Source organism: Pleurodeles waltl, chromosome 6, assembly GCF_031143425.1.
Source record: "Pleurodeles waltl isolate 20211129_DDA chromosome 6, aPleWal1.hap1.20221129, whole genome shotgun sequence".
NCBI classification, from domain to species: domain Eukaryota; kingdom Metazoa; phylum Chordata; class Amphibia; order Caudata; family Salamandridae; genus Pleurodeles; species Pleurodeles waltl.
In genome coordinates this window covers 832,339,683-832,366,546 of record NC_090445.1, presented here as the reverse complement: position 1 = coordinate 832,366,546, position 26,864 = coordinate 832,339,683, and the positions used below count along the sequence as shown (strand labels likewise).

Below are 26,864 nucleotides of genomic sequence, written 5' to 3'. Positions count from 1 at the left end.
TAGGCAATAAGAGGAGGGGGCAGTCCAAACCACCAGTAACCTCAGAGGTTTTCCTTCAGCCACTTGAGATCACCGCTCCAGCTGGTAAGTTTAAAAAAAATGTTTTGTGTGTGTGTATGCATGAATGTATGTTTATTTGTGCAAATGGGTGTGTGCTTGTGTATGCGCTTCTGAATGGTTTGTGGTGCATGCTTGTGACTGCATGGGTGTGAGTGAATGTGCATGTAGATGGGTGAGTGTATGTGTGTGAGTGTGTGGCCTATCCGTCTCCTGCTAAAATTACTGGCTGCCACTGACATCCACTGCTTCTTACGGTGACCAATAGCATGCAGTGACAATATGGGTCATACTATTATCAGGCGAAGTGGATGTTACTTCCATCCATTTAATACAAATTTGCACCTTGCACAGCAGCACCAAAACATTTGCCTGGTACATGCCTTTCTCTAATTCCACCAAATTGGGAACTTCATCACAACCTCCTCCTTTTTTAACCCCATCTGAACAACTTTGTGTTTTACACAGTACCTGGCAAATACAGGTTTCATCACCAGCAGGCTCATAGCGCTTTTTTGTTTCCTCATTCACACCACCAGCCTGATATATGAGGCTACAGGGGCATCTGAGCACCCACACCTAAAAGACACTATCAGATGTTATCATAAAACAATGTATACATAGAGTCATTTTGTGAAACGTTGGTAATATCTCCACCTTTTCCAGCAAATTATGGTGAATACACTTTTAAAAGATGGTAGATAGAACGTCTAGGGGAACTTGCACCCTACCCAGCAGGAGGCACCAAGTGTTCCAAGCAGAATCAGCCTCCATTGGCTGATCCCTCGACCATTCAAACACTGCGTGCACTGTTACCAATTACCAACGGTTCGGGACACTCTCGTTTGGAACTGTCAGTATACTAAAGGGAACATTCAAAAACATTATGCACGTAATCTAATCATCCTCATTTTAAATAAAATTAACCGTCGTGTGACCAGCAATACAGTACTCCCACCAATTTATAGAAATCATCAATCTAAGACATCTGATAAACGACAAAGCTTTAATTTCTCGCTTTGGGTGGCAATTCTGGGTCACAAATGGGTTATTTTGTAGTATATATGTCACATTTAGATCATGTTTAAGGTGCTGTTGAACAATTACACGGGGTTCACAAAAATAGCATAACCTCTATTTTAAATTTTGTGGGTTTTGAAAACGAAATAATTTCTGTATAAAATGATTATTTTTTTCACTCGTTGCATCCATATTCCATGGATACAATAAACACTGTCTTGGTCACTTATCATGCATTTCCTTCACGCTATATTGTCCAAGCCAAAGGCTGTTTATAAAGGCAGTTAGAAAATAAATTCCACACAATAGGACTAGTTTACATCCCTTTAATGTCAGAAACAATGTAGTTCTACCAAACGTTAGTGAGGTGCAATGAATATGTAATAGTAATATAAATGTTCCTAACTGATAACGGGATAGTTTTATGGCAAAAGAGCATTATTACAAGCAAAAAGCCATTTCTATGGGAATTATCAAAATACAGCGGCGAAACAACAGCAGCTGCGCTATTTTGGTTCAATTTGATATTTGCACTTGTATGTCAATATCAAGATACTATATTTGGATTAGTTGTTATTTAGTGGGAAAGTAGAGGATCCCCTGTAAGCTTTTTTCCTTGTCATCTGTCCCTTATCTTTAATTCAGTCCGTTTTCCCTGATGTCAGACACCTTTGGGGCCTACTTCTCATCCAATCCTTTGGTTTGTAGTGCAGTTTCACACGAGACATTAAAATTACTGTTTTAAATGACAAACCCTCTTCTAAAACAGTTGGATGTCATAATATCGATGTCAAGAATGTCCACCTCAACAACTGATTCCACAATATCGACTGCTGACTACCAACATATTGTCAAGATGAGCCTACATAGGAAAATATAGGTTTCTGGTTCTTAAGTACACATATACTACCTTGAGGTGGTAGCTGATATTGTGGACTCAACAAAAGTGCAGATCATATGAAACTTTCGCTATTGAGGGATAACTGAGTATCACAATCAATCGATCAATGGTTTCAAATAGACGTTTTTGTTACGTGATTCCTGGCGCTCACTAAATGTACTGATCACCCACTATTCCCAGAAGTTCATCTTTTGGAATATACTCCAGTGGGGGGCACCAAAATAAACAGAGGGTGGCTGGAACTGGTAAGACATCCATTCTCTAATGCCCCCAGAGAATTTGTTGTTCATCTACGATTATGGTAAAAGGATGGAAAATTAATAATAAAAATGCCTTTCCTTTCCCGTTCATCACACTATGTTTTCAGTACCCTTATTAGATATTTTGAGTTTATTGTTGATATATTTAGATGACATACTCATCCAGTCTGAAATTACAAAGATTTTAAAATTGAGGTCTTATATACCCGCTATAAAAAAAAAAGATCTAGGATCAGGGACATTTTTGTTATTTACCAAAGGAAAATCGTTTACTCTAATTACTTAAGTTCAGAAAGTTCATACGATAGTGCCAGAGTCACCTAGTATGTGGACTTCAAATTGCTACATGATATATCAAAAATCTATCACTAAAATGCAGCACTCAGATCAACTTGTTCTCAATGCTGTGTGTCATCACAACTTCGAGCATTTCATGAAGCCTCAGTGTAAAAAATGCATAAAGAATAGCTCGTTTAGAGCTACTAGTAAGTGCAAACATGTCGGGTTCTGACCTTTAGCACGTGAACAGCTGCAGATATAAAATATGAAGCAAGTTCTTATTTAATAGGCCTCACTCTTGTGAACATTATCATAGGGCCTACATGTGTTGGCATAGCCACACTAGGCACATTCTTCTCAGTTTAATAATTCTTAACTTCATGCTCTTGGGAAGTTACTACTGTGATGTCTGTGTACCAGGTCAACGGACCTGCAAGGATTGCACTAATCCTGTTGAACTCATAATGTGTTCCTTGTCCAGCTTTCCAATCCACAAGCACCTAGTGACTGCCATTCATACATAACAGGGGTCTCCAATGTTTTCTGTAATAGGAGCTACTCATGTTCAATGAAACTCATCAAGAGCTACCAATATTACTAGTGTTGTAATAGTACCACATCAGCCAAGATTACCGCCCATTGCATGTGAGAATACTAGCAGTGATCACTTCAGTGCATCTGGTATAATTGCCAGCAAGTTAAAAAGGCTTTGTCAATATAGAATTCCTCTAAATGAGTAGTACATCACAACCATAGCTGCAATGCCCCTGGCACCATCGTAATACCATTTGTAAAAATATCTCCAATGCCACACAATATACTCTGAAATATCAGCTTTAAAAATATTTTAGAAATTCACCAGTTTTTCTCCAGATATCAGCTTATGAGTTCTGAAAATGAACACATTTATATCTCAAATATACACTCTGAATTTTAGTATCCGTATATTATTTCACCCAAGCAAAAACATTTAATTTAGTAGGCTGGACTGTACACAGAAGAGCTACTTTCAGGTAGCTGGAGAGCTACTAGTAGCTCATGAGCTACTCTTTGGAAGCACCTGATATAGAATATGTGCAGTGAGTGTATTCAGTATCACAACTATGGAGAAAGGACTAATGTTACTGCTTTGATGCTCACAACATATGTTAATTCAAGTGACTACTAGTTTAGTTGTGTGGGGTCAAGCTGTTAGGATAGGTTTCAGTCCATCTTGGGTGGCCAAAGAAAAGATAAAAGTCGAAATTCCCTACTTTAGATTCAAAGATCAACTCCATCTGCTCAAAAAACACTCTTTCATTGGTACCACAACTTCCAAATGAAACTCCTCGTCATTGCAAATCAGAATTCAACCTACTCTTATCACTTTTTTAGCTTTTGTAAATGAATCTTCTTCCTGAAATACGCTGTTTTAAATGATATTTCCTTCCAGAGTAGGTTCCCTGTTTGTGTGACATATTCAAGTTGGTCCAATGTAAAATGTTTTACTACTCGTGGTTGTCTATGTGTCTATAGAAACTACTGAATAAATAAAATAAAATATCCCAAATGTTTCCCTTCGTTCACTTTTGTTTCGGTTTTAGAGCTCGAGCCCTCATCTAGTGCAATTCCATTGCTTTAACCCTCACATTAATATACTCATACTGCTACCAGCCTCAGCTTACTTTGCCTCCCTTTAATTCAGTTAATTTTACCTGGTTAGCCATGACAGCTTGAAGTGCTGAGCAACACAAGTATGACTGATGAGACTGTCCTTAACAATGAACTTTCAAAGTGAGTTGCATGTTGTGGCCCTCTTGAGGGTGATCCGACACAAAAATGTGTACTTACAAGTCCAGAGCCCTTAAGACATTAACACTCAGTTCACGGTGCAAAGGAAGCACATTAGGTATGTATTTGCTGTGCAGAGAGCCCATGTTTTGTGCGTCTGCAGTGTTTGCTGGGTGCAGAGGTCAACAGGCCCAAAACCGCCCATCCCCTGCTGCATTGTTAATAACTAACAGTTTTCACTGCAATGGGCAAAAGTCCTATTCCCTGACCTCATGAATCTTTTAACACAGGCTGTGAGCCAGCAAACGAAGCACTGTTGTCAGAAGGAGAATTCCACATTAAAAAGACAGTGAAAAGTGGTATAGACGCAACACATAAAATGCAGACACATGGGTAAATGTCTGAATGTCTTGGGTGATATCAAGCGTGGAGATACGGAGTGGAACACCTAGTTATGAAATCTATCTATAGTCCTTCTTGCAAATTAATAATGCTGAAAGGAGTCTTCCAATGGCCTATGTAAAATCACACGTTCTGATGTAGTTTTAGATCAGAGGCTGTTTGTCAAGCTATTGGTAGGATAGGTTTCTCTAGGAGTTAGGAATAAACACTCCCTTTACATTGACACCAGGACATTAACATATCTTGGCATCAACAACATTACGCTGACAAACCTTCACATCGGAATATCATTACATTAATAACTCAATACCTGGATCATTGCAGTAACCAAAACTATTTTATGAAAAAGGAGGTGCACTGGAGTTACCCCCTTCAAGAAAAGCCAATTTATGTAATATCAATTAAAATAAGTTTAGAAAAAAACACATTTCCTAACTGGTAGGTTATCCTTTTAAAAACCTGCTTTAAATAATTGCACTATATTCAAAATGAAACATAGTTTAAGTTAAAGTAATACTTTATTTATACGTATTTCAGGTTAAAGTTCCTGACACTTGAATAATATGGACATACTTAATATCAAATATTTATAAAATGTAAAGTTAATGCTTAAATGGCTAGCATTCAAGAACTTCTTTAGGGTTAGGTTTAACTTTAGGCTTAGCTGAAAATGTTTTCTCGTTTTCGTTATTTAATCCATTACGGAAAGTAGGATGAAGTGAAGTCATTGCAAATGTGGGTTGATTTTATGGCGATGCTGTAAAGGTATGTCTCTGTCAATGGTGTTCATGTGATGACATAACACCATCTGTTATCCTTCTAAAAATCGGAATGTCTATGTAAGGTCCAATATTAGCAATACTCAAAGTAATATGGACATTTATGGCATTGTGATGCATTGACTGCTAACCCTCACTGTACTGTGGCTCTCAAACATCTTTGCTGCTGTGGTTCTGTCGACTGCAGTGCCCTGTGATATAATGCCTGACTGACAAGAGGCCAACATCTATGTTATGAGCTACAGTAATTGTGGCTATCCTAAAAAATATATAGTCTGTCCTTTAAGTAGCAGGGTTTAGAGAAACTGGGATGTGCTCCTTCACAAACCTCCATCGTAGGCAGACTGGGAAGTGCCACCGCGTTACAGAATAAGCCAATGTAGGAATCAAAGCTGAAGCCAACAATTGCTTCATGTTGAACCTCTCATCAGTTAAATACATTTTTCAAACCCAGAACATTTTACAAACTGAGATCACCTAGAAGCAAATACTACACTTCAGACTGACAATCAGGGTTTAGATTTTTTTTTACACAACAAAATCGATATTTGCGGAAAATATAGAAGACTTACTGAAAACCCAAGACAAAGGCAAGCATTGCCTCCAGCCTGCCAGCCTACAACACAGTAACTCACACCATTCCACAAAGGCTAGCAAACTGCAGCAGGGAACAGACGAGTGATGGGAATAAGTTGAATACGTCCTCTCAAACTACTCTCCCAATGAAACAAAAAAATAAAACTATAATATGTTCAGACTCGTCCCCTCACTTTTACTGCCTCTGTCCAGTGGGCACATATCTCTTCCATCAGTTTTCAACGTAGCGAACCCCATATAATTTTTATTTATCCTTACAAAACACAGGCTTATCTTAAAATAAATGAAGAAACAGACAGCCATCTACACATTACAAACCAATCCGATTGCCTCTTCCTTATGAAACAAGTGAAGAAGAACACATAATTATGCCCAATGAAGGTAAAAACAAGAAGGCACTTGCTTGGTGAATGTCCAATTGCATTGAGGAATGATATTTGACTCCACCCTACCACTGTGATTTCAAAGCAATGCTTTATTAACACGAGGCATACCTATCAGTGTTCTACTGTTTCATCCAATTGTTTTAGTTCGTTTTACCTTAATTTCATTTCAATTATTTCGGACTAACTATAGTTTGGATCCAACAAGATCATATGGTTGACAGAAAATCTGACTTTGATGATGGATAGATAGACAGATAGATAGATAGATAGATAGATAGATAGATAGATAGAAAGAAAGAAAGAAAGAAAGAAAGAAAGAAAGAAAGAAAGAAAAGGGGCTTTACGTTTTAGGAACAGGTGGAATTTAGGGTTGGTGAGTGGTTTAAGTTTAGGGGTGGTGAGGGGCAGTTAGGGTGTCAAGGATGGATGGTGGTGAGTTTTTTTTTATTGTGGCTTGAATTTGATTTAAAAGCATCTGAAGTACTTGTTTCTTTGTGTAGCATATACGTACCCGAGAAAATGACCCCAATGAGAAATCGATGACTTAAAACTCCCTCAAAAAAGGAATCTAATAAAATGACACACAAGCAACCCTCCTCCTGGAATAAACCTTATCAATCACTACTCCGGTGCAACGAGTAGACTTGGTCCCCACTTTGGCTCTTAGCTAAAACTGGACTCAAAGTCCTTCACTGGAGCCTCATCGGATGAAGTGCAAAGCTGAAATGCTCTTTTTGACTTCAGAATCATTGCTAGAGAAAGCTTCCACCACACATGTAGAATGCCACCCAAATGGGAGCTAACCACAAGCATGAGGAATAAAGTCCATACGTCACACTACAGTAACTGCATTGGTGAATTAATTTGACAAGTTAAAACAAAGAGTCAGAACCCTGGAACAATCTTCACCTCACAATCTGAAGTCAGCATGGCCGACCTAGAGTTAGTGAGGGGGTAACATATTATTATTGCATCAGTCATCTGCTAAATAAACAATAATCCCACAAATATCTTAATAATGTGTAGCACCAGATGGTATTTATCTTGTAACACATTCCTCGCACAATAACACCATATTGGACTCTTCTGGCGCTCTAAAGGGTTTTGTGGAAATATACGACACTGTAAAAGTCACCTTAAATAAATGAGCAATAAAACATTTCTATGTATTTCTCTTGCATCATAACAAAATAAATCTATATTATGCAACTGCCAGTGATGTCAAGTGTGTATCCTCCTAACACCTCAACAATTTATTCCCATCAGATCCGGACACCGGAGAAAGCTGCAGATGTTGCTTATGCAACTCATGTAAGAAGATCCAGAAGAATTTAAGGATGAGACAAACTCAGGTCAGACTTAAGGGCTGCCAATGGCCTCCAGTGCAGATCTCTGCTCCTCGTCCGGCCACTCATATGTAACTGAGATGCCATCTTCTAATTGTTAGAAAAGAGGGATTCCTGACCAGAGTCACTGCAATCCGGGGGCTTGGAGAACAAAAAAAACTCTCATCAACAGGATCCAATATCTTTGATTCCTTCCTTCACTTCTCTTTTCTCTTATTTGAGTGATAAATGATTTATGGTAAAAAATGTTTGTTTGCTTAGAGATGATGAGAAGGGGTGCTAGGTTCAGTCACTTATTAGAACTGACGATAAAGAGAAGGATATACCTTCAAGTGAACACAGAGGTGTCTGAGATCTAAAGCTAGGTGGATCGACACAGGAATGGAACCGGGCAACCTTTTGTGTCAAGCTGGTGCTTGCTTGAGAACAGTACTCGTACTCGTTCTTACTTCAGGACAGTACTGGCCCAAAGTTAACTACTAATCCAAAGGCCTGTACCAAGTGGCTGTCTATGAATCAGTATTTATGTTTTGGAAGCCATTTTCTAGTTGATAATCCTCCGGCTGGTCACTTTGCTGAGGAATCAAGGATGCGGTCTCTTTCTGAGCACAGTTTATAAATATGACCAGGGCATTGTGGGAGTTGAAGCACATATCATATTCATTATGACTTAAAATCAGGTCCCAGAGTTCAGCTTCTCAGGCGGTCAACAAACCATCAAAGTTGGTTTGTTAACCATGTGGGAACCTAAACTCTGGGACCTCAATTCAGATTATAATTGCTAGGAGGACTGCACACTGCTAAGTGAATCCCATTGTTTCATCTCTTCGCCTGATGGCAGGCCACAGACCATCATGTATGCCATGACGGCTGCATTTCATTATTAACTATAAGATGATGTGGGTGGATTTGCAAAGTAATTTTGTGAATACAAATATTTGCTCCTCGTTTTGCATCAACACATACATTTCTCATACTGATCAAATACATGCTTCACGTGAATTCTGTTGATGTGGCAATGTAACTGGATCCATCAGCACGTCAGACATTTTCATGAAATCATCATGCGGGCAGAGAGAGAAGATGGAACAATGGCAGTAAAAACATGGCACGTGCTACCACTGTGCCTCTCATCTGCAGCCTTTGCGAGGGGGTATGAAGTACTCCAATAAGTACCAAACACAAGTTCAAGTCTGTGCATTGTTCTTACACCGGCTTAGGGCCTGTCATAAGGGTAACGACCAAGGCACATGAAAGAATGTCTAACTCCTGTGTATCTTCTGAGAGGTGCTAATGGGCCCACCTCCTAGGTTTTCTGTAATGCAACCTGTCTTTGTCATTAAATTCCTCACCAACCACAGCAAGCCTACAATCACGAAGGAGCAAGACAAACTACTACTATATACTTTTCAGCCACACAACTTGCTCCCGGCAAATGTGCAAGCCCAAAGAACTGTGCTCGTCTGAGAGAATGTGTACTTCTGGGTGCATCAAGTCTGCCCTAGCCACCATTAGAAACTTTGGGGAACAGTCGATGAGAACACGTGAAATACGCTAGTGGAAAATGCCTTAGGTCATACAGTTATTAGTTTCAAATGTAACAAATATTGGCTAGCCCTGCTGGAACTGTCTATGAGCTGATCTATCAATTCATGTAGGAGCGGTCCCATGTGATTTTCTAATTACTAACTATGTCTACTTGATGTTAATTCTTCAGAGCATCATTCAGAGCAAGAGACACACTTATCCATGGTGGTAGCAGCTAGCACTTAACCCAAGAGATGGATTTCTTTGCGATTTCAGAGAAGATCTTGTGTGGTTGTCAGACAAACATTTAAAACCTCAAAGCAGAGGGTTAGCTGGCATATAAAATAATAGTGATGTTTATTCCTTGAGGTAACTTGACTGTAGCAAGCAAAGATAGTGGGTGGTTACCTGTTCATCAATACCACAAATATTTTAAATCAGCTTAAACATAATAGGGAACATTACAGAGAGAAATTACTCTTTGTCCCCAGACAGAAAATAGGAGGAAAAACAAAAAACACAAGCGCGACAGGGAAAAACTAACACAGGAAAATAAGACAAAGAAGAAGGCAAAGAAAGAATAATCTTCTCAGGGGCAAGGAGGCAGAACCAGCAAGAGAGTAAAGAAAAGGCAGGGAAAATCACAAAAGGAAAACCCTAAGCATTTCCAGAAACTAGTGCCATTATATCACTGTTCAGTTGAGAAAGGAAAAGGATGTATTCAATTCCACAGTTTATCCATAATGTAACATATGAGATGAGATAAGTGAAAATAAATTCCTGAGGAGTCTCCGTTCACTTCCCACTAGTGTACCTGCTATTATTCCACATGAGGAACTGGGACATTGTTGTAATCATTGTTGTAATCACCACACGATGAGCAAAGAAAACGTATGCCAGGTGGAGGTTTATTCACAGGAGCGCTGTACAATAAAGAACCATCTCTCGTTCCTGTCCAGCCGCCCCCAACTGTCACCAGGGAACTCTCAAGGTGAGTGGAATCTTGGAGACAAGATTCCATTATGACATGGCACATTTAACATCTGAGTATAACAAACTTCCTTTCATAGAGGACGTGGTTAGGTTAGCCCCAGTGTTTCAGTTGTTGTCCTTATGGACTAGACCGGAAGCAGCCCTTACTCAGTCACTGATTCTGGACTGCATGAAAGTGTGGTGCACGTGGTTATTGTACATCAGAGAAATGTTGGGTAGCATTAAGAGATTAGACCTGCACACTAACCCAAGGTACATAACTAAACAGGTTGTTGTATTGACTAAAAATTAGTTACATGCAAAAATCACTGAAATTAGTTGGAGATGTAATTTGGGGAAAGTTATGGTGACAGCATATCTTCCTTTATGTAGAACTCCAAAAACTGAACCATAGCTTTTAAATGTTCAACAAAACTATAGATTTTATTTGATGAAGTTTCACTTGGGTAGGGCTCATTTCTTGGTTGCTTAACCTCAAAGGCTCACACGCAAGGGATTGAATACCCTGCCAATGTGACTCTCGGACATCTCAAACTCAATTGCATATGTTACTATTCTGTGATTTATTCAGCGATCAGAGATGCGCCTTTTTAATCCATTACTTAGGATATTAAATATCAGAGCATGCAAGGAAGCAATTTTATACTTACAGTTACTATAAACTGATGTGGTGTGTGCTGCTATTTATCGTTTTATTTCGTCGGCTGTAAAAGAGGTAAAAAAGGTGTGGAAATTATTTATAAATTTGGGGAACAGTGTGATATTAAATTTGTATATTTTCTGAGATGAGATAGGATAAGGGAAAGACAGTCCATATTGACTATTGTGGGATGAAACATAGCTTTTCTCACTACTTTCTCCTTAATATGCATCAACTTCTAATAACAACATTTAGTTGCATCGACTCTAATTGCTTTGTCTAGCAAGATTCTATATGTATATGTGATGTAGAAAGAAACTGTTCATGATGCATTTTTTTTTTTTTTTTGCACATTTCGTATTTCTTTGTGGTGGAATTTAATACACTTTTAACACATAATGTCAGTATGTAATATCAGGCGTTTGTAACCTTTAAAGATTTTTAACTTTTTGATTTTAATTTGACAATTAGCCTATGTATTTGATGTAATGTTTTATATGTTTATACTTTTGTGGATTATTATCAAAATCCAAATAAAGATTCCTTTGACTGACTGACTGAAACATTCACATAAAATTTGAACAGTCTTACAACAATGGCATTTCGTGGGTGCTATGATGGAAGAAAGGAAAAAGTCCCTGGCTCTTATTGGGTAAAAGATAGACATGGTTAGGGGAAAAGGGCTAGTCACACCCCTCAGCCCCAGTACCTCGTCCATGATACAATAATGATTTGCACATCCCTGTCTTACCGTGCCCTCAACAAAATGACCCTTTCCCACAATCTAGGGCCGTTCCATCCCTGAGACCAGGGAACATACATATCAATGACAGTTCTTGAAGGTGCAGAAACAATACTAAGTGATAATATCTATCTGATCCGCATTAAACACACACAATAAGGCCCTTGGTCAAATCAGATTTCATGAACAATCTATTGCTACAGTTATGATCATCTGAAAATGGAACTTGCACTAACAATACACTTCCACTGGTCAGACCAAACGCTGTTTTCAGCCCACCTTCTTTGCCGGCACTCAAATGTACTTGTTAGGAGGCTGCTCAGAGTCTCGGGTCTTTTTGCAGCTGCTCATAAAATCCAATACAAGCAATAAGACTGAATATTATATGATTGCTGGAAAATCAAAAAGACTTTTGAAACAAAGGTACGCAACTATGATAAATTCATTAGCCTAAAAAATTAAAAAGGTAAATAACTACATTGACAATAAAGTTAAATAGAATAAGAATGTAAGCAATGTGTAATAATGTAACTCCTTTTTATTAGGATTTCTAGTATATGCAAAGACCAGTCGATCCAGTTTTCAAGTTAGCCAGCAAACATTTTAGACTTCAAACATTCTCATGGTAAGTCTGATCTACAAGCTTATGTCTGAAGTGGAGTTAATATTTTTGGGTAGGCCTAAAAACTCTTCTTTGATATTATTGTGCGAAAAAAAATGAAAAGTCAGATGTTTTCATTTTCATGTGTCTTAATTAATTGCTTGATCAGCCATGAGTTTTGATCGCGCAGCACATATATAAGACAACTGGTGGTCGCTAACCTCAGTTCCGCTCCTAGGACCATAGCGCTACCTTCATTGTCATTCTGTCTCAAACTGAAACAGGCTATTTCTTCTAATGGGCGTGCAACATCACCCACTAATAGCGGTTGTGGTGTGTCAACAGCTCTCTAATGAAAACACATTAGGATTGAGAACAGCCTATTAGCTTTGTGACAAACAGAAATTAGATGCAGTAGAAATGGTTTTCAAATCAGGGACCTTAATTCAGAAAGATGAATTCAAGGACATCACATTAGTGCTGTGAGCGGCAATCATCCTTCCATTAAAAATACACTTTAATGACTGAATTATAGGACAGATGTTAGCATTGTACTATGGTTTTGATAAAAATTCATAAAAGTCCATAAATTGGTATGTAAGCTAAGTTAGGAAGCATAGAAAAGCTTTGCAGTGGAGCATGGGTAGGGGCTAATGATCCCTATATCTTTACATAACACTATAATTAGCTGCATAAAAACAAGCTGAGTTGGGCCCTCATTATGAGTTTGGAGGGTGGCCAAACTCAAACCGCTGAGAGACCACCTATGCGGTCCAAACACCGCCTGACCTATTTGGAAATCACTGCAGGGCCGGCGGGTGGATTACAACCGCAGGAACTGGCAGGCTGCCGGCAACCTGGCGGTGTCGGTGGTCGGACCGTGGAGGCTCCGCCATGGTCATAATGTGTGCGGTAGGACAGCCAGGACTACTCAAGACCGCCAGACTTATAATGAGGGCCTTGGTTTGGAACATTAAACAGAGATTAATGTAATTTTTTGTTACTCAATGTTCCGCTTATTAGAATTAGAAGAAATGATATGACAAAAAATATCTACCAAAAGAACGGCCTTGTGGGTCCAAAATCATATAAATATAAAAGTAAAACTGATTGTTATGACAGCCAATAGACTACAAATAAAATCTATACATTCATCAACAAATATATTTTACCACTGTCTCAATACAGTGCAAAAATTGTCAATTCTCACGTTTATATTTGTCTTTATCAAGCCAGTGAATCTTCGAGTATCTAAAGTCTATAATAATTATGGGATGTCCTCTGCATTGCAGGTTTCCTAGAACATTACTTAATAACAATGAAACACAGACGCACTTACGGCTCACTGTTCCTGTTCTATGAACTTATATTTATTTCGGTGAAAATGTTTAAGGTCTCTTTCTTATACATTGAACAGAATGCACTATTTCTCTTATGATTGGTTGATGCTCAATGCCTGACTCCCCTGGTTTGAATGGCCGAACCCAAGCACGCCCTACTACTAGCTGATTTAAAATATGCAACTTGAGCCAACTTAGTGAAGTCATTTGTAAACCCTAAAGTGGGCTTTCATTGATTGATTTCAAATGTTTAAACAGAATAAAATAAATGAGCATCTTTAAAAGTAGATTTGGGTACAAATCAGAACAATTCTGTACAAGCGGAATACTGATAGAAGTGTTTCACATGTTTTTCACTGGCACATCTATTTGTGAAAAAAAATACACAAGGGCTTGAGAATATGAACCACAGGAAGCACAGAATCCTGAGATGCATTTAAAGAGGTATGAAAAATGGTCCATGGCACCTAATCCAGCTCCGGGAGTGCTAGTTAAAAATATTAAAACACCAACATTTCCAAGTCCCACACCAGGGTTTGCAGTAGGTTCTAAAAGCAAAAGCTATAACATATCTGCATTCTGAGTAAAAGATTAAGCAGCTTTTAATTCACATACTCATAGAAAGCCCCCTACTGTAAACAGCTGAGGGAGAGCCCCCAACTAAAGACTGGAACCAACATTTCCTTGATAAGAGAAGACATTGAAAAGTACAGGCAGCAACATCACCAAGCTGGCATCTGAGGCTAGAGGGAGACTCCAGTGGAATCTTCTTGCAAGGGATACAGCATACTCTTGTGTGTGCTGAGCGAGGAATGTCCTTAAGCTTACACATCTGTAGGTATGGAAATTACTCTCTACTGGCAGAATTTAAATATTCACTAATCTCGTTTGCATGTAACATTTCTGCCAATTGTGATTCGATGGACTACGATTGGCATTATGTAATGCCCCCAACATAAACTTAGGGGGCAAAATTTGGAGAATTGGGCACATAATTAGGACTGTAATGACAGTTAAAGGCAGTCAGGCCATTGTCTCCGCTCTACACAACACACTGTGCCCCTGATCTTCAGAATTGCCCCGGCTGTCTCACCCACCTTTCTCTATCCTTCTCTATCCACCTTCCCCTGCCCCGCCTCTTGCTGCCTTTATCATACATTGAAGAATTCATTAATTAGTTTTGTCCCAGCTATGTCTGCTGATCATGCATACGCTAAACCAAAAAAAATTCTTGTTAATGCTCCTTCTAAATCTGCAGTACTCTAACCAATATTTGCCTCTTGGTTATCTTATGTCCATCATTTCTTTCACTTTTAAATTTATAATCAAGAGGATCCCGACATCCAGAATAAACAATAGATTAATTAAGGCCCCTTCCCTGTTTCAAATTCAAATTTCCTATAAACGCAATCTACTTGATCGGTTTTCATTCAGCACTGGTGGCAGAATGTGGAATGTGTTCGGGAAAGCCTATTAAATGTTGAATAAGTCAGCCCTAGAAGGGGTTGTGCTAACAAACTTTGTCATATGAATTTCGTTTGTGTAAAATGTTGTTTTAATGCTATTTCTGATGGTGGCAATCCAGAGGATGGAAGCCTGGTCTGCAGAAAACAGCAGCTCTGCTCTCCGTCATCTGGTAAACCCTTCGTGCTCTTCGCGGAAATAGCCCTTCATGTTCTTCTAAGTGGGCCTCGGAGGAGAATGGAGAGAGACATGACTTTATTCATGGATTTTATCTGACATCTTAATTTTCATAAATGTGAGGTGATCTCAAAAGGACTAACGCGCAGTAATTCCAGCTCTTTCACTCTGTAATTGGTGATATGATGAAGGAGAAAATGTGCGACGCTGAATGAAGCCATTAGGGAAGCCTGCTAGGACAGATGATCTAAGCACTTACCGTCAATGAAAGTTATGCATAAACAGCCTGAATCTACCAATGCCCTGATATCACCTTCGGCTACTCACACCGATAACACCAGCAGTAAACCTATATGTGCCACGCAATGAGAAGCACAACAGTAGCAGCAATTTCACTGTTCCATGGAGTAAGCAAGGGGGCAGTGGAGGAAAGGACAGTGATTCTCTGTGTCAACAACAGCACCACTTTGAGATGACCATCAAGGCTGGGCTGGGAACAAAATGCAGTCCTGGCAAAAACATTCAAACCAACCCCATTCAAACCAGCCACTACTCCCTTTCTAGCCTGTCTCTTTCCAATTTCTATCTCTCATGCTTTTGCCTCCTGAGCTTACTGTCATACACTCCAGGCAGCCGGATGAGAGGCAGCACTTGTGCACCATCAAAGGTGGCCTTCAATGGCTTCAGCCCACAGGGGGAATGCTGGATGGAATATATGGTCAACCCGGCCCTGCAGCCATATCAATGGGAAGGCAAAACTCTATGTCACATAGTGGAACCGAAGTTCATCGTACACACGGTCTTCCTGCATTTGTATCACTGCGCAGTGACGAGACGTGGTATTTAGGAGTGCAGCACACACCGAGATGTGGTAAACAAGACAGAGCAGAAGCAAGAAGAAGACTAGCAGAAGGAAGCGGCAGAGGAAGAGAAGGGAGACCGGCAGGGGCAACAAGCAGATGCAAAAGCCAAAGATCATGAACACCAACGTATACAATCCGATCTAAAGAAACATTATTCTGATTTCTGTCCAAATTACTAAAGTGTAAATGATTTTAGCAGCTCTGTGATCTGTACAGTGGAAGATTTTAGAGTGACGAAATCATGTACCCCATCCCAGAAACCAGCAAGCACAGACCTCAAGTGCTCCGAGGCTGTGGATACGGTGATATTCCCACACCCTTGTGCTCCTATACTTAAATGCATAGTTTTGTTGCTGTGATTGTGTTCCTCTTCAAGATAGTTCCCGTACATTGGAAAATATTTTTTCACTTTGGAGAGTACATTGCCGGGGGCCTGCAGATGTCAGATTGCCACAGTGATTCCAATAAAGTGGTTTTAGGGACCATGTTATGTTATATTGCTGTGTTATAATATTGCTTTATGACACCAGGAAGCCTTCTGAAATGCATTGACACCCATTTGAACATGGATCCTAGGCCTAGGTAATGAAGAAACGTTCGTGTTCATATAAATATATACGGTAAGGAAATAAAATTGAATTTAGAAATAAATAAAGGGGCTTCCTTGAGGCTCCAGCCACTGCACTAGGTCATGCCCTCTCCCCAGTGCTTTGGACAGACAAGTCCATAGTTTTCAGGAAAACTGATGAGAGAACAACTGTCCACTGAAGAATCTGGAGATACATGTGTGTTCCCACTAAGGACCACCTGTCTTTTTCATGATGACTCATTACTGTGGTGAGGTGACTACAGACTGGCAGGTAATTAAGTCGAGGTCACTAGAGATAAGTTTATCCACTTTGAAGTTAAAGCCAGATCTTTGCCATGAAACAGTTCCATTTGGTGGAAAACTGCCGGTAAGATTTTTTTTTTAATTCGTGCTTCACAAAATCTGATAAATGTGTGTCAACATTTGGGACATGTCCCCAAGTTACCTTGAATCCTTTTGCTCCTATAAGCTGCAAGTGAGATTTTCCGAAGCTACTCGCTACTAATACCTCATCGTAATAAACAAACGTTTCTAACAGGATTGCCCCTGGCTTCGGAACAGACCTCAACGAGATAGTATATTTCTGTCCCAGTCTGGTTTGAGGCTCACTGTACTGAGTGCTGGTCTCAAATTGGGAGGTAGCAACAAAAAAACTTTGTTTTTCACTGAGAGTGTGTCTTGCTGTATGCTCCAAAAGTCACTTTTAGGAATCGTACTGTGTGTTGATGGTTAGCTATCGACCTGTCGTGTTCTGTAGAGCACATGGTTTTCTGTGGGTGGATGTAAAAGTATATGTTGGATGCTGATTGCCACTACTGCCCCATAAATTATTCAAACTTGTGAAGTTAGCACCCTGTGAGGACCTTTTCTTGTAATAACCCCTAAAAGGCCACCACGTCGGTAAACTACACCTACTGAGGAAAAACTCATAACCATGGATGGCAACACAACTCACACTGGAGACATAATTGAACGATTAGAACTACTGCCTCCTCGGTTTCAAGAGACTGAATACCACATACCCCAGTTTCAAAACATTTTGGAAAATAGGAAAAGAAGAAAATACATTAGGCGGTTTAGCTTTCATAAGGGGCACTAAGAAGACAGGGGCATATTTTGAAAGTCTCCTACTACAATTATTAACCGTAAAAGCAGACATCCATTTTATCTTTTGTTTTACACACAAACTTGACTCAGGCCCAATCACAAACCACGAATGATGAGTGGATAGTTTTCAGCATATTCAAGAAAGTAGGTAGGTTCTCTGGGACAATCATGAAAAGGAAGAAAATCAGGCAGAACATTTTTGATCCACCTGACAAAACAAGTGGATTAAATCAGTCTCCTCTGAAGGCCAGGAGCCACCAACAGCAGCAATACTGAACTGGACACTAATGATATGAATTTAAAGTCAAGATCTCTATCTGCCTGCCACATTAAACTGTAACTCGTGGTAACTTGCATATTCCAAAGAATAACTTCTTATAAAAGGATATGGCAGCCTCTATTAATCGGCAGTGGTGGAACATCCTATGTCTGATACAATACTAGAGCTCTCATCAGCCAAAGTCCAGTTATCTAAGGTTTTACCATATTTGGGGCCACATGTACGTAGCTTTTTGTTGGTCGCAAACAGGTCAATTTGCAGAATCGACCCACTTGCGACCAAAGAAAGTGTTGCTCTATTTACAAATCCCTATTTTGCGAGTCGGTAAGCGGTTACCGTCTCGCAATTAGGAAGGTGCGTCCCGAGGGCGTTCTTTTCTAATTGCGACTTGCAGGGGGATGTATGATTGTATTGTGACTGCATTGTTTTGTGATCCTGAATGCGGTCGCATAACAATCGCAGTTAACACCAATTTCAAACTGGTGTTAACCCATTCACAAACTGGAAGGGGTCTGCAAGGGACACCTGCTCCTTTCTGAATGAGGATGTAAACATTTTGTCAGAGCAGGTAGTGGTCCCATGGGCCACTGCCTACTCTAAAAAAATGAAAAGGAAACTTTTCATTTTTATTTTTGAAATGCCTGCATTAAAAAAAAATTACTTTATTTAAAAACAGTCACAGACATGGTGGCCTGCTGAACCCGACAGGCCACCAGCCCTGTGAGTGCGACCGTTCCCAAATGGGTCGCAAATTGGGACCTGCCTCATGAATATTAAGGCGGAAGGTTCCTTGTGACCCATTTGGGCATCAGGTTTTGCGAGTCACAAAACCTGACTTTTGTATATGTGGCCTCTGGTCCCGCTCCAGATACCTTATTTATGCCTCAATCAAAATACATCCTCAACTGCATATTAAAAGAAGTCTTCAAACACCCTGAGAACTCCAGTATCTACTGTTTCGATCCCACTATGTTTGACCCCCCCACCATTATTAGAACATTTGAATGCTGGAAGTTCCACTGAAGACAATAAAGTGGCTTGGGGCTAATAATGGTTGAAATAAACCTTCTGCTCCAACATTCCAAAGTGTGTCTTCCTGTTTCTCCTTTTTTTACTTTAGAACTTGCTACTCTCAGTGGGTGGAATGTTTTACTAGCCGGAATTAATCACCTTATAGCCCTTCTGTCTCAGTCTACACTGGATGTTAAAGGCCCTCCCTCTCATTATAGTTCCTCGTCTGCAGCCTGGGACATTACCTAGGGTTCAGGGCCTTTAACAACTGTTATAGCCCTTGGCAGTGGATTTTAAAGCAATATTGTCTACCTGTATGGCTTATTATTGTGTAAGCTATGATTAGTGAGATATTCCTATTAATTCACTTTTAATATACCTGCCTCTGTCTCCTGTCCCCCCTCTTATGGATTCCAAAACTACACTCTCACACTGATCGCTTGCTGCGTGAGCATTAATGTCTATACATTTTTATTTTTATGGCCTGCAGTATGTGTTATTTTCGAAAAATATAATAAAGTTATTTAATTGAATTAAAAATCGGGTCATTGCGTAGCTTTACATTTCCTGAATATTTTTATATACTTTGTTAACTGCCACGCTAGCGACGGCACGACTCTACAAACAACAATGGTGCTCTTTTCACCAGCATTGCACTGAAGGCTAAGTCGGGAGCATGACAGGCTGAGTGGGCCATGCAAGGATTCGGGCCTCTAAGCTGTATACAAACCTCAGCAACCGCAGTGAACCCTCTGAGCTATCTCACCTCTGAACATGTCTGTCCATTATAATGCCATCACAACCGTGCCCTGCGTTTTATTGACAGTCACAAAAATGGTTCCCAGTGTGTTTTGATAAATAAAGCCAGAATTGCAACATTTTAAACTTTACTTTTGCTGCTCTTTGCTTTTGAGCAAACAAAATCTGTCCCTAACTCCAAGCAGCAGAATAAATATTCCATCGGGGGACCTTCCAACGGAATGGAGAGACACCCCACCTGCCCCTCCATGCCCCCTTTCCCCTCCTGGAACTGTGGACTGTTGTGTAACTGATTCTCATTATATTTCTGGGTAGTGTTTGGTGAGTTCAATTAGCATGTGAATTATGGCTTAGCCATGATTTTCTATCAGGCTGGAGTTCTGCTGTCTGGCGCCATCACCAAGCATGTCTTCAAAATGTCAGACAAGTGAAGCAGCAACACAGTCCATGTTTATAGTAAAATACAAGTTCCAGTACTGTCCAGAAGCAAGTTCAGAAGCCTGCATTCAGTGTTTTCATGCCCCAGCCATTCCTTGAAAAAAGTAGGGCTCTGGCTGCTTTTTAGGTGAAGCATGCAAGCGCTCTGGCCTGTTGTAATCTCTCTGTGGGCTTTTAACCACACCCACTGCACACCCATCACTATCACTCGTTCATGGGCTTGCCTTTCAAAAATCCTTAGTTATCATTGGTAAATGCTTTACGTTTGTCCCTACTTGGGGCAGTTTTGTTACTGCCTTGAGCAGTGAACCTGTTACATGGATAATTGAACGATTGCTGATAAGTTTGACTGTGAGCGAACTTCTTTTTCCTTGTGTGTCTCTCCTTTGCACTCATGCTCATGGCGGCCGTGGTGCTTTGATTGGGCTTGCTTATGTCAACTGTTTTACTTTTCATTTTCAATTCAGTCCAGTTAGGAATTGACAACTCTAGTAGCTCTAACTCGAGCAAACGCGAGACCCATTGCATTGCAAATTCTTATTATGAAGAGCGTCTGAAGGCAGCACATTTCTAAGATGGAGGCAGCAGGACTCACTAAAAAGTCATCCTCGAGATGGAAAATATGGCGGGACAAAAAGTTGTTGACATTTTCAAATTTGGACTTGCTACATTTAAGACAGGCTGATTTTGTACTTCAAGGCTGTGTTCCTCACCCAGAGAAGTACAGGGAAAGCCAAGGTGGAGAACATTTTCCCCATCATAAAGATAAAATATTAACCTGGCCCTGTATTTGTTCTTTTCCAAAAGCAGGTGTTCGGCAGCCCATTACAGCAAGTTTAAACAGGTTTGTGTTTACCCAGTTCTGTAGATAGACCAGGTGACTCTCCAAACAGTCTACTATGGTATCTTTAAACTACGTTAATTCAGTCACTCTCATAAAAGTAGGTCTCTTTGTCGCATTGTCTTTAGTGGAATGTCTTTCGAAGAGACTGCTTTGTCTCCACATCATAAAGCCGAGGATAGAGTGCCAGCAGCACTGAGACAGCCTTCAAAGGCCAACCATAATTTCCATTTAGGTATAGGGTCTGCGTGTCGCGGCCTATAATCTGCATATGCAGGGATTTAGAACAAGAGCGGAAGTACTGCTTTTTGCTCAGTTATATTGAGATACATATATTACCACTTCTTATACTATGCTGCTCATGATTTCACTGTGCCAAATATAAATTTACCATTACTGCTGCAAATTGGCAGATACAGTGGTATCACCCACCTCTAGCTTAATCCCTCTATCTCCTCCCTGACGACTGAGCTCAGTTTATTAGAATTATACCCCGCAGCGACATCGTGACAGAGGAACAGAAAAAAAACGAAGTTGGTTTATATACAAACTTACATTCTAGCTGTTGAGGCCCAGAAACGACTGCATTCACAGCGTTCATGTGACAGTAGCGGCTCACTCACTCAATCCCCCGGATACCAGGTCGAGTCCGATCCATGAGCCTCGTCACCTGCTGATGGGTGAGACGGGTTCCCTACAGTCTTCCGTCTCATCATCATCATCTTTATTCTTCAGAACTATAAGAAACTCTCTCCAGCATAACAAGAGTGACATTCGGCTGGCAGCACTGAACATTCCAGCATGTGCTTGCCCTTGGGAAACATGAAACAAGTCCGTCGATGGCCATGCTTCAGGTAGGTCAGCTTTTGTTCCTCAGATTAATTATGGTGCTAGCCATTCAATTCCCAAAATAAGATGACTCACAACCACCAAATGGTGTGCTCTTAATGACAATTATTTTTAGGTTCCAAGAAATAAAATAACTTCACAAAAAGATCAAGTGTCTGCTGGCTCACACCCTTAAGCATCAAAATATCCGTTTTCTTTACAAAGTATCACAAAAAGCTTGACATAGATAATGTACAAAATCTATTTTTACATTGTAAAAATGTTAAGAGCCAGAAGCATTGGTCAGAAAGGCTACTGGAAGAGTCCGGGTGACAGCCTGTCATATTTCACGATGCAAAGTTGCACAACTGCCAAGCGGCCGCACTTTGTTAGTGACAACTTCAGTCTCTCCTAGTGTTATAGCCAGTAGAACATTGCATTCTGGAGCATGCAGTTTTATTTGTTTCCTCATAACGTATTAACCCATATGTCTCATCATACAGATTGTGTCAGCTAAAGAGCCAGGGTACTGGGTGCAGACAGCACATATTATATTAGCCTTTGGACAGATACATTCGAATAATAATGAATCATTCAAGGATCAAACATTTGTTTAGTCTGACTATCAAGTATTTCAAGTAAATGGGTTGTATTACAACATCTGTACAATGCTTCCTACCTTGTGTGGGACAAGGAAGAACATGCCCACGTGGGCAGTATAATACACCTTGCTGGGTGTGTGGTTGGAATTCATGTGCAGGACTGGCAGGCGGCCTTATGACACGGGTGACACTCTATCCAGCTCAAGTTTTTTGTCAGCAGAAATTTGCATTCTGTGAAGCGCGAGTCACATTTCATGCTATGGGTATGGTCCAGGAAGTACCAGCCTGTTGGGTGGAACGCCATGACTAGCCAAGGACGCCGTGATAAAAGAGGTTGGCATTTATGCATCTAAGGAAAATGAATCCTTCTTCTGCGTCGTTTTTAAGGACGACCCTGGTGTAGTCCACTTACTGCATTGTTGTGTAGGTAGGGCTGAGATGTATAATTCTGGCGTTGCAAGTGGGAGCTGGTTCTTACTTCCTGCTGTGTGCATCACGTGCGCAGGCTGCAGGGCAGAGTGTGTAGGGGACATCTGATGAACTCGGCTGTCCCTGGCACCGCCCCACCTCCGCACAACATCCTGTGAGGCAACCAATCAGCAGCCGCCAATTAACCAGAGGTACCAGGGACAGCTGCTGCTCCTCTGGCTAAAGACAAATGAGCTGACTGACCACGAAAGACCTCCCCGTGCCCGCGTTCAGTGCTCTGCCAAGGCTGTCTGTTCACAGAGCGCGGCTGGATCCACATCAAGCGGCGGGATGGGGCCTTCTCGCTTGCGGCCACGGAGAGCAACAACTCCCTGGCCAAGGACAACCCTGGCACGAGCAGGAATAATGGAGGGGACGCGACTGTGTGTGTGTGATTTGTGTGTGTGTTTTTCGGGGCTGCTTCACGCGGACGAGCGCCTGACGGAGGAGGTTAGCCACCTCACTCCAGGCTATCAGAACACCGTATGGCCATTGGCATTCGGCACCTACTGTCTTCTGGGAGTTGTAGTCCTGGGTTACTACTGTTTTACAAATTGAACTGGCATGCTTAATTACAATAACAACAGAAAAGCCCAGAATTGGAAACACGGTATCGTGAAGCCATGGCGCAAGACTTTCAACACTACCACCTCTCTACCTGAGGCACGTGGTAACTCACCTAAGTGGCACGGTTTACAGCCACCCACTTCCGCAGCATGGCAACTCATGCCCCTTTCTGCACAGTGCACCCGGTATTCTTCCCATAACTAGTGCACCTCAGGCTATGGCCATTGCAGGGAATGTGGGCAATGTTTCTTCTGCTAGATGCCCATCTGCAGCCCCCAGTGCCGCACTAAGCTTCAGCGAGGAATGTGCCTGATATTCTTATATGATATTGTGTGTTGTGGTGTGCTGGAACAGATGCTTGTGTTACACAAGATGCTAATCTGCTTCTCTGATGAGGCTGTTGGCCTGCTACGTGTCCAGTCTTGCAAACCTATGCAGACCCTGGGAAAAAGTCGAAAATCTCTGTTCTTTCTGGTTGTCTGAGCTGCTAACTCTGCCGCACGTTACGTGGAAAATCTTCACTGAGGGCCGCACCAAGCGACTGTGGAACACTTCAGCATCGACAGCCTGGTGGAAACTACCGAGAGGCATGAAACAGAGGCCGCCTGGACGAGCCTCGGGGCAGGAAATGGGGAGCTGCAGAACAAGGCCTTTCCTGGAAGAAAGGTGCCCGCCTTCATAATCACGGCACGCTGCTGACCTCAAGCAGATCGGTGCAAGTATCACTGGGTCTCTGTGTACACGCGCGCCGCGCCACTGTTGGCCTGTCTCTTTAAGACGTGAGTACAAAAGCGGGACTATTGGTTCAACAGTGCTCCTATCTCCGTCACTCACAGGCCCGCCATTCAGTGTGTGCGCTGCGCAGGGTGGGCTGCTTGCGGTCAGTAACAGTGCCCCACTGGCAATGGATGGCACATCAAGGCACAGATTGGCCAAAGGTAGCATGAAAAGAAGTTTCAAGTTTTCTATCGCAACAGTGGCCTTAGGCTTTGATCCCTCATAAGTGCAAGGTGTTTGAAAGATTACACACAGTGCTCAGAGCTTTCATTTCTGGTGGTATCAGGCTCTACCCTAGAGTTCCAGCACCCCCACCCCCCACCCTCCAGAAGGCTTGAGGATGTTGTAATTCAGTGCCAGGATACCCTCTCGGGTGATAGTGCGCATTACAAATACACCTAACATGGGAATGAGCAGGCACTTCTTGGAAGGAAGCAGATGAGATGAAACAGCTCAAACCTGTGGTGCATGATTTCCATTAACGCTCGAGTTATCACAAGACCTTGCTTTCAACAGTAAGAAGCAGAGATCTTGCAAACACGTGTACACGAAAAGACAGTGGAAGAGAGTATGGGCCTACACTGTAACCCGGTTTGCCCGTTCTAGAACACAGTGTCACAATGCATTAACTGTACACCACCCAGCTTCCTCTCCTATTACTCGTTTCATTTATTCTTGTCTTTAACAATAGTTAAGAAAACAGGGACAGCCCAAGACCACCTGGAGCCTTGGGCATATGAAAAATAACACAAACAATAGGTCCAGATGGACCATGAAGTTGGGAACCAACAACTAAACTAACAAATGTATAAGAACAATTAGGATGTAAACAAAACAATTACAACAAGACCTGGTCAAATTGCAAAAGTGACAGTATTGAGCTCATACAATATAGTAGTTTAAAAAAAGAAGTGCTCTGTGATCAGGTGATTACATGGTGAAAGGCCATAAGCCTGCGTTTTGGTGTGCATGAGACAAGACGGTGATGGAACAGTATACTAAATTCAGAGTACACAAATTTGTTTAAAACAAAGCTCTCCAGTGATTAGACTCTGGTACAACTCCTAAATATTGTTCACATGGCCTAAAGTGTCAACGACGTTTAGACCCAAAGTAGCTTGAGGGCCATCATCAAGGAAGGGTGAGGAATAAAAAAAAAGCAAGCAAAAAATAAATCAGGGTACCAGGAAAAAAGTACACTACTTGGCCGCTGGGCTTCAAGTAAACAAAATTGAAAGTTCAAGAAGAAGATGAGCTCAACACATCAGGAACGCTGTGCTGCATGCACATCAGCAAATGGAGAACAGACGGCCACAGGAGTTGGTATCAAAATATTCAACAAGGAAGATCTGGATCCATGCATTTTGCTAGGTTTGCTTTATAGAAATGCTAGATACATACAAGTATACACTGCCTATATAACGTAGGCCATGTGACGCACTGCTCCCCTTTGCTTCCAAATGCTGTCCTTACAGGTCACGTTAAACTGGAATTAAGATGTCTTATTCAGAATAAATTTGAGGAGGAGAGTAATTAATTAGGGGTCACTGGTCATGTAAACTATAATAAGATAAAGAACTGCAGGATATGTCCACTGGCCTAGCTACAGGGACAGCTTCCTATCTAAAGTAGCACCTGGTGACCTTAGTTATGGTTCCTATGTGAGTGTGGGAGAGACTGTGAGTGGTGGACTGCGTGTTGTGAGAGTAGATGGTCTATTTTTGCTCACTGCGATAAAGCCCAGGCTTAGATAACATACTTCAAACCCTCTCAAAGCGGCCATTCTTCTGCAAGGTCCTTGAAAAACCCAAAACACGTCCATTCTGACCTCCACTCTGAAGCTCCCAAATCGAAATAAAAAAAACCAAGATCACCAGACCTCACCAACACAGAGGAAGCTGACTAACAGGGAACTGAATAAGGCACTAAGTAGAAAACAGATGTCACAGATGTCACTAGGTGTGATTAGCACCGAATCAATGATACTCATTTCATAGACCTTGGGACAGCTGATGTGCGCTGACTGTCTTGGACCAGTGTTCAGACCCAGCTGCACATAGCGCTGTGCAGCAGGCGCTTCAACCTACTGAGTGCTGGGCAGCCTTATGTGTTCTTCTGAGTCTCACCTGTGAAAGCACAGTAATTGGTAAAACGTGTTGGCGCTTCAATGCGTGTACTTTGCTATGTGTACTTTGCTATGTGTTTCACCATTAGTTTGCATTGTGAGTGATCTGTTACTGATGGGCAAGGCCTTCATCACAATACAATGAAACCATTCTTTCAGTTCCCAGTGAAAACCTAATCATCCTTTGAGGTTCTTCTGTAAAAAAATGAAACATTCTCCCCAAACTGGAACTACATTTAGGTGCAGAGAAACCGTTCACCCTCTCCGATCCATATAGAATTATTTTCCAGGGAATCCTATACAGCACGTGTAAATGAAATGACAGTGT

General features: G+C 41.2%; 1 protein-coding gene across 2 annotated transcripts in view; it reads right to left on the bottom strand.

The window, feature by feature from the left end:
* Window positions 1-26,864, bottom strand: part of SEMA4G (semaphorin 4G) — a 516,826-nt gene that overhangs the window by 467,297 nt on the left and 22,665 nt on the right. The window contains exon 2 of one of the 2 annotated variants that reach the window (XM_069239518.1): window positions 10,968-11,021. The exons of the other annotated variant lie outside the window; for it this stretch is intronic. The gene's annotated coding sequence lies outside the window, so the exon portion shown is untranslated. The remainder of the gene's footprint in view (window positions 1-10,967; window positions 11,022-26,864) is intronic. 2 annotated transcript variants of the gene reach the window in all.